Raw genomic sequence first — 12,827 nt, 5'->3', positions numbered from 1 at the left:
AATGCGGAGCTTACAAACTGGAAGCAGAAATCCAGGCCTGATCACAACAAATACGAAAGACAGAGATGGAGAGGGAAGCTGAAAGGTAAAGAGGAGAGGGGAGTGAGACCAAGACAGAGAATAAATGGGGATAAGAAAGCAGAGGAAGGGCAGGAGGGGGTAGGTCAAGGCACCCAGGAAATGGCAGAAAGACTGTGAGGAAGGAACAGGAAGCCTGGGAGAGTCCCAACACACTGTCACCCACAGGGGGAAACTGGCCCACGTGCACACACAGGTCACACATCAAGTCCAAAATGCAGAGAAAGAGAGACCTAGAGAGGCTGCCACAACAGCAGGTGGAGAGAAAGGAAAAGACAAATAACTTCCCTCCCAGAACCCAGATTGTTTTCCTGTGGTCATATTGCTCCCTTGTGGACTTTTCTGATAAAGTCATAAAGCCAGTTGCCTTTTCACTGCCAGAGGCATTAGTGCAAAACTTTACCCTGTGATACACATGAAAATCACCAATAACTTTTTTCTTTAGTAAAAGCATGTTTAAAGGAACTAAAACAGGTTAAAGTTTCAAAACATGGATGGTATAATGAGGTGAGGAATATTGGGATGGACCACTGGTAGAATCAATATCTTATTTCTTGGGGGAGAAGAGGAAAGAGAACATAAAGCAAATACTCCACAAAAGACCCAGAATTGCCAAAGGAATCCTGAGGAAGAAGAATAAAGCTGGAGGCACAACCCTCCCAGACTTCAGAGTACACAGCAAAGCTACAGTAATCAAAACAGTGTGGTCCTGGCACAAAAGCAGACATACAGATCAAGGAACAGAATAGAGAGCCCAGAAATAAACCCACCCACCCAGGTCAATTAATCTTCAACCAGGGGGGCAAGAATACAGTGGAGAACAGACAATCTCTTTAGCAAATTGTGTTGGGAAAGTTGGACAGCCATATGTAAATCAATGAAATTAGAACACTCCCTCACCCCATGCACAAAAATAAATTCAAAATGTCTTAAAGACTTAAATATAAGACAAGACACCATAAAACTCCTAGGAGAGAACATAGATGAAAGATTCTTTGACATAAATTGTAGCAATATTTTCTCATATCAGTCTCCCAAGGCAAAAGATATAAAAGCAAAAATAAACAAATGGGACCTAATCAAACTTACAAGCTTTTGCACATCAAGGGAACTCATAAACAAAATAAAAAGACAACCTATGAAATGGGAGAAATAGTTTGCAAATGATGAGACTGACAAGGGCTTAATTTCTTAAATACACAAACAGCTCATATAACTCAATATCAAAAAAACAAACAACTCAGTCAAAAAATGGGCAGAAGACCTAAATAGACATTTCTCCAAAGAAGACATACAGATGGCCAAGAGGCATGTGAAAGGATGCTCAACATCGCTACTTATTAGAGAAATGCAAATCAAAACTACAATGAGGTATCACCTCACACTGGTCAAAATGGCCATCATTAAAGAGTAGTAAGTACTGGAGAGTGTGGAGAAAAGGGAACCCTCCTACACTGCTGGTGGGAATGTAAATTGTTGCAGCCACTATGGAGAATAATATGGAGGTTCCTTAAAAAACTAAAGATAGAGTTACCATATGATCCAGCAATCCCACTCCTGGGGATATATACAGAAAAAATAAAATCTCTAATTCTAAAATATGTTCCGTAAGATGTTATGGAACAACCCAAATAAATTTTGGTCAACCCAATACACAAATCCCAATGTTCATAGCAGCACTTTTTTTTCTTTTTTCATGTTTTTTTTTAACTTTTTATTTTATATTGAAGTAGAGTTGATTAACGATGTTGTGTTAGTTTCAGGTGTACAACAAAGTGATTCAGTTATACATTTACATGTATCTATTCTTTTTCAAATTCGTTTCCCAATTAGGTTATTACAGAATATTGAGCAGAGTTCCCTGTGCTATACAGTAGGTCCTTGTTGGTTATCCATTTTAAATATAGGAGTGTGTACATGTCAATCCCAAATTCCCTAACTATCCCTCCCTCCCACCCTTCCCCCTGGTAACCATAAGTTCATTCTCTAAGTCTGTGAGTCTGATTCTGTGTTGTAAATAAGCTCATTTGTATCATTTTTTTAGATTCTGCATATAAACGATATCATATGATATTTGCCTTTCTCTGTCTGATTTACTTCACCCAGTAACAATCTCTAGGTCCATCCTTGTTGCTGAAAATGGCATTATTTCATTCTTTTTATTGGCTGAGTAATATTCCATTGTGTATATATACCACATCTTCTTTATCCATTCTTCTGTTGATGGACATTTAGGTTGATTCCATGTACTGACTACTGTAAACAGTGCTGCAATGAACACTGGGGTGCATGTATCATTTGGAACCATGTTTTTCTCCAGATATATGCCCAGAAGTGAGATTGCAGGATCATATGGTAGCTCTATTTTTTAGTTTCATAAGGAATCTTCATATTGTTCTCCAAAGTGGCTGCACCAATTTATATTCCCACCAACAGTTTAGGAGGGTTCCCGTCTCTATACCTTCCCCCGAATTTATTGTTTGTGGATTTTTTGATGATAGCCATTCTGACTGTGTGAGGTGATATCTCATTGTAGTTTTGATTTGCATTTCTCTAATAATTAGTGATGTTGAGCATCTTTTCAGGTGCCTCTTGGCCATCTGTATGTCTTCTTCGGAGAAATGTCTATTTAGGTCTTCTGCCAATTTCTTGATTGGGTTGTTTGTTTTGATTATATTAAGCCCCATGAGCTGTTTGGACACTAATCCCTTGTCGATCACATCATTTGCAGATATTTTCTCCCATTTTGAGGGTTGTCTTTCCATTTTCTTTATGCGTTCCTTCGATGTGCAAAAGCTTTTGAGTTTAGTTAGGTCCCATTTGTTTATTTTTGTTTTTATTTCCATTACTCTAGGAGATGGATCAAAAAAGATATTACTGCGATTTATGTCAGAGAGGTTTCTGCCTGTTTTCCTCTAAGATGTTTATAGTGTCAGTTCTCACATTTAGGTCTTTAATCCATTTTGAGTTTATTTTTGTGTATGGTGTTAAAGAATGTTCCAATTTCATTTTTTATATGTAGCTGTCCAGTTTTCCCAGCACCACTTATTTAAGAAACTGTCTTTTCACCAATGTATAGTCTTGCCTCCTTTGTTGTAGATTAATTGACCATAGGTGCGTGGGTTTATTTCCGGGCTTTCTGTCTTGCCCATTGATCTATATTTCTATTTTTGTGCCAGTACCATACGCGTTTGATGCCTATAGCTTTGTATTATAGTCTGAAGTCAAGAAGCCTGATTCCACCAGCTCCATTCTTCTTTCTCAAGATTGTTTTGGCTAATTATGGGTCTTTTGTGTCTCCATACAAATTTTAAGATTTTTTGTTCTAGTTCTGTGAAAAATGTCATTGGTAATTTGGTAGGTATTGCATTGACTCAAGATTGCCTTGAGTAGTATAGTCATTTTGACAATATTGATTCTTCTAATCCAAGAACATGGTGTATTTTTCCATCTGTTTGCATTATCTTTGATTTCTTTCATCAGCATCTTAGAGTTTTCAGAGTACAGGTCTTTTGTCTCCTTAGGTAGGTTTATTCCCAGGTATTGTATTCTTTTTGATGCAGTGGTAAATGGGATTGTTTCCTTCATTTCTCTTTCTGACCTTTCATTTTTAGTGTATAGAAATGCAACAGATTTCTGTGCTTTAACTTTGTAACCTGCAACTTTACCAAATTCATTGATGAGCTCTAGTAATTTTCTGGTAGCATCTTTAGGATTTTCTTTGCATAGCATCATGTCATCTGCAAGAAGTGACAGTTTAACTTCTCTTCCCATTTGGATTCCTTTTATTTATTTTTCTTCTCTGATTGCTGTAACTAGGACTTCCAAAACTATGTTGAATAAAAGTGGCAAGAGTGGACATCCTTGTCTTGTCCCTGATCTTAGAGGAAATGCTTTTAGCTTCTCACCATTGAGTATAATGTTAGCTGTAGGTTTGTCGTATATGACCTTTATTATGTTGAGGTATGTTCCCTCTATGGCCACTTTCTGGAAAGTTTTTATCATAAATGGGTATTGAATTTTGTGAAAAGCTTTTTCTGCATGTATTGAGGTGATCAGGTAATTTTTATTCTTCAGTTTGTTAATGTGGTGTATCACACTGATTGATTTGCAGATATTGAAAAATCCTTGCATCCCTGTGATAAATCTCACTTGCTCATGGTGTATGATCCTTTTAATATATTGTTGGATTCAAATTGCTAGTATTTTGTTGAAGATTTTTGCATCTATGTTCAACAGTGATACTGGCCTGTAATTTTCTTTTTTTGTGGTGGTGTCTTTGTCTGGTTTTGGTATCAGGGTGATGGTGGCCTCATAGAAAGAGTTTGGGAGTGTTCCTTCCTCTGCAATTTTTTGGAACAGTTTCAGAAGAATAGGTGTTAGCTCTTCTCTAAATATTTGATAGAATTCACCTGTGAAGCCATCTGGTCCTGGACTTTTGTTTGTTGGGAGTTTTTTAATCACAGTTTCAATTTCAGTACTTGTGATTGGTCTGTTCATATTTTCTATTTCTTCTTGGTTCAGTCTTGGGAGATTGTACCTTTCTAAGAATTTGTCCATTTCCTCCAGGTAGTCCATTTTATTGACATACAGTTGCTTGTAGTAATCTCTTATGTTCCTTTGTATTTCTGTGGTGTCCATTGTAACTTCTCCTTCTTCATTTCTAATTTTATTGATTTAAGTCCTCTCCCTTTTTTTCTTGATGAGTCTGGCTAAAGGTTTATCAATTTTGTTTATCTTCTCAAAGAACCAGCTTTTAGTTTCATTGATCTTTGCTATTGTTTTCTTTGTCTCTGTTTCATTCATTTCTGCTCTGATCTTCATGATCTCTTTCCTTCTACTAACTTTAGGTTTTGCTTGTTCTTCTTTCTCTAGTTACTTTAGGTGTAAGGTTAGGTTTTTTATTTGAGATTTTTCTTGTTTCCTGAGGTAAGATTGTATTGCTATAAACTTCCCACTTAGAACTGCTTTGGCTGTGTCTCATAGGTTTTGAGTTGTCATGTTTTTGTTGTCATTTTTCTCTAGGTATTTTTTTTATTTCCTCTTTGATTTCTTCAATGATCCATTGGTTGCTTAGTAGCATATTGTTTAGCCTCCACGTGTTTGTGTTTTTTACAGTTTTTTTCTTGTAGTTGATTTTTAATCTCATGGTGTTGTGGTTGGAAAAAATGCTTGATATACTTGATATAGTTTAATTAAAAATTGAAATTATATCAAGCGTATCAAGCATGTGGTCAGTCTTGGAGAATGTCCTATGTGCACGTGAGAAGAATGTGTATTCTGCTGCTTTTGGATGGAATGTTCTATAAATATGAATTAAGTCCATCTGGTCTAACGTGTCATTTATGGCCTGTGTTTCCTTATTGATTTTCTGTCTGGGTGATCTGTTCCTTGATGAAAGTGGGTGTTAAAGTCCCCTACTATTAGTGTGTTACTGTCAGTTTCTCCCTTTATGGCTGCTAGTATTTGCCTTATATATTGAGGTGCTCCTGTGTTGGGTACATATATATTTACAATTTTTATATCTTCTTCTTGGATTGATCCCTTGATCATTACGTAGTGTCCTTCTTTGTCTCTTGTAATAGTCTTTATTTTAAAGTCTATTTTATCTGATGTGAGTATTGTTACTCCAGGTTTCTACTGATCTCCATTTGCATAGAATACCTTCTTCCATCCCCTCACTTTCAGTCTGTATGTGTCCCTAGGTCTAAATTGGGTCTCTTGTAGCATATATATTGGTCTTGTTTTTGTATCCATTCAGCCAGTCTATGTCTTTTGGTTGAAGCATTTAATCCATTTACATTTAAGGTAATTATCAACATATAAGTTCTTATTGCCATTTTCTTAATTGTTTTGGTTGTAGGCCATTTCTCTTCCCTTCCTCACTTGTTCTCTTCTCCTGTGGTTTGATGACCATCTTTAGTTTTGTGTTTGGTTTATTTTGTCTTCTTCTTCTTCTCCTTCTTCTTCTCCTTCTTCTTCCTCTTCTTCTTCCCCTTCTTCTTCCCCTTCTTCTTCTCCTTCTCCTCCTTCTTCTCCTCCTTCTCCTCCTCCTTCTCCTCCTCCTTCTCCTCCTCCTTCTCCTTCTCCTTCTCCTCCTCCTCCTCCTCCTCCTCCTCCTTCTTCTTCTTCTTCTTCCTCTCCTCCTTCTTCTTCTTCTCTTTCTTCTTCTTCTTCTTTGTGTGTGTGTGTGTGTGTGTGTGTGTGTGTATCTATCGTAGTTTTGGGGTTTGCTGTTCCTATGAGGTTTTGATAGAGCAGTCTATATATGTACAAGGCTGTTTTAAGTTGCTGGTCTCTTTCCTGCCTAGAGAAGTTCCTTTAGCATTTGTTGCAAAGCTGATCTGGTGGTACTGAACTCTTTTAGCTTTTGCTTGTCTGTGAAGCTTTTGATTTCTCCATCAAATCTGAATGAGAGGGACTTCCCTCGTGGTCCAGTGGTTAAGACTTTGCCTTCCAGTGCAGGAGGTGAGGGTGTGATCCCTGGTCAGGGAGCCAAGATCCCACATGCCTTGTAGCCAAAAAACCAAAACATAAAAACAGAAGCAATATTGTGACAAATTCAATAAAGACTTTAAAAATGGTCCTCATCAAAAAAAAAAATCTAAAATCTAAATGAGAGCTTTCCTGATACAGTATTCTTGGTTGTAGGTTCTTCCCTTTCATCACTTGAAATATAACATGCCACTCTCTTCTGGCCTGCAGAGTTTCTGCTGGAAAATCAGCTGATAACCTTATGGGAGTTCCCTTGTATGTTATTTGTCATTTTTCCCTTGCTGCTTTTAATATTCTTTGTCTTTAATTTTTGTCAGTTTGATTACTATGTGTCTCAGCATGTTCCTCCTTGGGTTTATCCTGACTGGGACTCTCTGTGCTTCCTGGAATTGGATGATTGTTTCTTTTCCCATGCTAGGGAAGTTTTCAGCAATTATCTCTTCAAATATTTTCTCAGGTCCTTTCTCTCTCTCTTCTCCTTCTGGGACCCCTATAATGCAAATGTTGATGCTTTAATGTTGTACCAGAGGTCTCTTAGACCGTCTTCATTTCTTTGCATTCTTTTTTCTGTATTCTGTTCTGTGGGAGTGATTTCCACCATTCTGTCTGCGAGGTCACTTATCCATTCTTCTGCCTCAGTTATTCTGCTACTGATTCCTTCTAGTGTATTTTTCATTTCAGTTATTGTATTGTTCATCTCTGTTTGTTTGTTCTTTAGTTCTTCTAGGTCTTTGTTAAACATTTCTTGTATCTTCTCAATCCTTGTCTCTATTCTTTTTACAAGATCTTGGATCATCTTCACTACCATTATTCTGAATTCTTTTTCCAGAAGGTTGCCTATCTCCACCTCACTAAGTTGTTTTTCTGGGGTTTTAACTTGGTCCTTCTTCTGGGACATGTATCTTTGCCATTTCATTTTGTCTAATTTTCTGTGATTGTGTATTCCATTCCACAGGCTGCAGGACTGTAGTTCTTGCTTCTGCTGTCTGCCATCTGGTGGATTAGGCTATCTAAGAGGCTTGTGCAAGCTTCCTAATGGGAGGGACTGGTGGTAGGTGGAGATGGGTCTTGTCTCTCTGGTGGGCAGGGCCACACTCAGTAAAACTTTAATCCATTTGTCTGTTGATGGTTGGTTTTTTGGCCTGAGGTGACCCAGCATTGGAGCCTACAGGCGGTTTGGGGGGGCTAATGGTGGCCTCCAGGAGGACTCACTCCAATGGGTACTTCCCAGAACTGCTGCTGTCAGTGTCCTTGTCCCAGCAGTGAGCCCCAGCTGCCCTCCACCTCCACAGGAGACCCTTCAATACTAGCAGGTAGGTTTGGTCCAGTCTCTTATGGGGTCACTTCTTTATTCCCCTGGGTCCTGGTGCACACAAGACTTTGTGTGCGGCCTCCAAGAGTAGAGTCTCTGTTTCCCCCAGGCCTGTGGAAGTCCTGCAATCAAGCCCCACTAGCCCTCAAAGCTAGATTCTCTGGGGACTCCTCCTCCCATTGCTGGACCACCAGGTTGGGAAGCCTGACGTGGGGCTCAGAACTTTCACTTCTATGAGATAACTTCTGTGGTATAATTGTTTTCCAGTTTGTGGGTCACCCACCCAGCAGGTATGGGATTTGAGTACATCGTGACTGAGCCCCTCCTACCATCTCACTGGGGCCTCCTCTTTGTCTTTGGATGTAAGGTATCCTTTTTTGGTAGGTTCCAGCATTTTTTTGTTGATGGTTGTTCAGCAGTTACTTGTGATTTTTGTGATTTTGTAAGAAGGGTGTGAGCTCACATCCTTCTACTCCACCATCTTGAGCTAATCTAGACCATAGCAGTGCTCTTTAAAATAGCCAAGACACGGAAACAACCTAAATGTCCATCGACAGATTAATGGATAAAGAAGATGCAATATATACATACACACACACACACACACACACACACACACACACACACACATATATATGTACACATACACACACACACACACAATGGAATATTGAATATACTCAGACACAAAAAAGAATGAAATATTGACATTTGCAACAATATGGATGTACCTAGAGATTATCATATTAAGTAAGTCAGAGAAAGACAAATATATGATATCGCTTATATATGGAATCTAAAAAATAATGCAAATGAACTTATTTACAAAACAGAAACAGACTCACAGGCATAGAAAACTTATGGTTACCAAAGGGGAAAGCAGGGGGAGGGATAAATTAGGAGTATGAGATTAACAGATACACACTATTATCTATAAAATAGATAAACAACAAGGACCTACTGTATAGCACAGGGAACTATATTCAATATCTCGTAATAACCTATAATGGAAAAGAATCTGAAAAAGAATATATATACATACACATATAGATATATATAAAACTGAATCACTTTGCTGTACACCTGAAACTAACCCAATATTGTAAATCATCTATACTTCAATTTTAAAAAAAGGAGAAATGATTTTAAAGAAATAAATCTAAACTTGGTAGGTAATCAAAAATTTTTTAAATAAACAAAAATAAAATAAAGCAAAATCTAACATCTGTAAAATTGGAATGTTTGGTACACAGGGATCTGCTATATTTAGAATATATTATATCATACTGTATTATATTATATTATGTATATTTCTTATAATATTTTGTAATTAAAAATAAAATTAAAGATAAAATTACAATGTTAAAGGGAAAGAAGAACTCTGTGATTAATCCCACTAAAGAGAAAAATTTTTTTGAAAAATAAATAGCCCATAATTTTTCACCCCTTTAGTGACAAACTGTATTGTTCCCAATTCTTTATCTTTCACTGTATTCAAGGAATATGGTGACTTTTCAGTTCTTCCTACTAGAAGCGGAGTGTCCTTCTTTTCCCCTTGACTTTGGACTTGGCCATTGACTTGCCAATGGGACATTAGCAGTGTGACACAAGCAAGGACTTGTGACTTGAAACGTGTTGCATGGTTGGGCTCTTATGTTTCTGATATCACCATGAGAACATTCCCCAGCTAGCCTGCTGGTTCAAGAAAGATGAGAACAAGGAACAGGCCTGGACCTAATCTGGCCCCAACTTGATTGGCCAATTTTCAGCCAACCTGCAGATAAGTGAGAATAAACGGTTGCTATTTTAAGTCACTGAGGGTTGGGGTGGTTGTCACACAGCATTACTGTGACAATAGCTGTTCCTTCTTCCTTTCTTTCTTCCCTATTATCCCCACCTGTTCCACCCTTAGTCTAGAAAGCAGAGCCAAGATGGGAAAAGGCAGATTCTTGATGAGATCTTGGAGCCCCCATGTCTGTCCTGCCTGAAGCAAACTCTCTCTCTAGACTTTACAGTTTTTGAGCCAAGGACCTGCCTTTTACCCCTGGATCCCTGTCCCGTTCAGCCAGCACAGGCTTGTCCCACACATCCTGGCAACCCTGCACATAGGCAACTCTCCTCTCTTGGAATTCTCAGCCTTGAGCACCTCTGGGTCAAAATTGTCATGAGTCTGAACAGCCTCGAGAGGAAAAGTGCTTCAGAGAGAACTGTTAACCATCTCCCAAAGATTGTATATGCCGTCACCCTAGCCAGGGAGCTGCAGGGAGTTTGTCTCTTCCTTTATCTCTTTCTACCATCCCCGCCTCACCAGTGCCTAGTAGAGAGTCTCACACACGACATATAATCAAAAAACAATTTGCTGATTGGCTGGGTTTCCTAGGTCTTTTGTTTTGTTTTGTTTTTGTAAATGAGGCAGACTCATGCTTGGAGGTGACCCATGATATCATAAAAATCCCCTAGCTGATATACACTGCTAGTTAAGTCTCCTTTGTTGCCCCAGACCATGCCCCCTATACACACACACACACACATACACACACACACACAAACACACAAACAGAGACTGGCCTTTTTCTGAGGATCTCCTTTTCCTCTGTGTCAACAGTAACTGAGAGGTAGTACAGGAATTCCCATCCAAGAAGAATGAAGCAAACTAGCTAGCTCATAATTATAATTCTCCCTGTCCCTTTCCAAGACATTATTTAAATGTTTTAGTTGTTTTCTTCCAATACAGTTATTGTTGTTGTCACCACAGTTCCACTTTGGAGTAGAGAATTATTTCAGGTGTAGCTCTCTTTTTAACTGCATCCCAGCAGGGACTACCTCATTGCCCCTTCCCCTGACATGATGGGACAGAGCAGGTCTGCCTTTGCTGGGCTGATGACTAAAATCTGGGCTTGTCTTTGGCCCCTGCGAGGTGAATAAGAACAAGACGCCTCTGCACCAGTCCGTCCTGCCCACTGCCCCCCACCCCAGGCGGCTCTGGTCCCTCAGGTACTACACCCAGTCTGTCTTCCTCCAGCCCAAGGACCCTGAGAAACTAATGCCCTGCCATGCCTTCCTTCCAGGAACAGTGAAGGAACCCAAAGCTCACTGCCCCTAGGACCACTGGTTCTGTTTTTGAATTGAGCAAGATGCAAATGACTCGTTCTTCTTCCACAATGTCAGGATTTCATGAGCACCTCATCCTTCACTGGCTTCTGTTCCAAGGGCTGCAGCAGTTCTGTCCAAGCTCTTCAGACCAGTGACTGTGCATTAAAACTAAGCCATGTGAGGACCAGTCCGGGGCTGGCTCTGAGGCAGGGACTGTGCCCTGAATGCCCCCAAGCTACATGGCAGGCCAAGCTCAGGGAAGACTCCTCCCAGGGGAAGCCATGTGGCCATGGTGACCTGCAAGAATGTTCTTAAAAATAAGAAGGAGGGAGAAAAACAAAAGGGGGAAGGGACATGCAGAGAAAAAAACAGGGAAAAAAAAAGAAACTTGAAATGCCAGTAAATAGTCCTTGAATAATTCAAGTTTCCAAACAAGTCATATATTCTTGACACGGTGTCTGAAAAACACTTTTTACATAAAAAGAAAAGGGCCCTTGAGCACGTATTTCTACCATAGGTTTCAGCCACAGTGCACGATCTATTTAAGAGATAGGCAGCCACGGGAAGAATTTGAGTGCTCTCAATTTTGCAACAGGAATGATGAATGGAATCGGAAGTCATCTATCTAGCTTCTCCTTATTTACAACCCATGTATTCAACCCAAAGAAACAAAAAACAATTTATTTTACAAATCATTTAACTATCTTTAAGCAAAGAGGAGACTTTTCCTGCCGAAATCCTCTGGGCCTCCCTGATGAGAAATCTGAGCCGCAGAGTTTCCTGCTCCCAAGGTCTCTACTAAACTCAAGCATCAAATATTTACAGGACTGAGGACGAGAGCAAGTGAGTCATTTGACAGAGAACAAAAACCCACAGAGTTCTTCATGATTTTTTTTTTCCTTAGATTCCATATATATGTGTTAGCATACTGTATTTGTTTTTCTCTTTCTGACTTACTTCACTCTGTGGCAAGACGGGAATAAAGACACAGACCTACTAGAGAATGGACTTGAGGATATGGGGAGGGGGAAGGGTAAGATGTGACAAAGTGAGAGAGTGGCACGGACATATATACACTACCAAACGTAAAATAGATAGCTAGTGGGAAGCAGCCACATAGCACAGGGAGATCAGCTCTGTGCTTTGTGACCACCTAGAGGGGTGGGATGGGGAGGGTGGGAGGGAGGGAGACGCAAGAGGGAAGAGATATGGGAACATATGTATATGTATAACTGATTCACTTTGTTATAAAGCAGAAACTAACACACCATTGTAAAGCAATTATACTCCAATAAAGATGTTAAAAAAAAAAAACAAAAAACAAAACAAAACAAAAACAAAAAAGCCCCAGAGTTCTGAATGGAAATAAATAACACACCCATGGGAGTATCAATGGAGGAGGAAGTGGTTTGGGTAAGAGGTGCTGGGGACACGGGCTTGGCCATTGGGATTGCCTGACTACATTGTCCCTCAGAGCCTCGGCTTCCACACAAAATGAGGGGAATGGACTGTATAGCCAAGGACCACTATCATTTAAAACTGCATAATTTGTAAGGGAAACAACCTACATAGCCAATGACAGAAAAATGGTTAACTAAACACAGACGCTTAGACTCAAAGATATAGTGGATAGCAACTGAAGTGCAGCCACTGTGGAAAACAGTATGGAGGTTTCTCAAAAACTAAAAACAAAACCACATGGCCCAGCAATTCCACTCCTGGGTATTTATCTGAAGAAAATGAAAACACTAATTCAAAAAGATACATACACCCCAATGTTCATAGCGGCTCTATTTACAAGATATGGAAGCAACCTAAGGGTCTATCAACAGATGAATGGATAAAGAAG

The sequence above is a fragment of the Balaenoptera borealis genome (genome assembly GCF_965194805.1).
Source record: "Balaenoptera borealis genome assembly, chromosome: 19".
NCBI lineage: Eukaryota > Metazoa > Chordata > Mammalia > Artiodactyla > Balaenopteridae > Balaenoptera > Balaenoptera borealis.
This window is presented reverse-complemented; position numbering follows the sequence as displayed.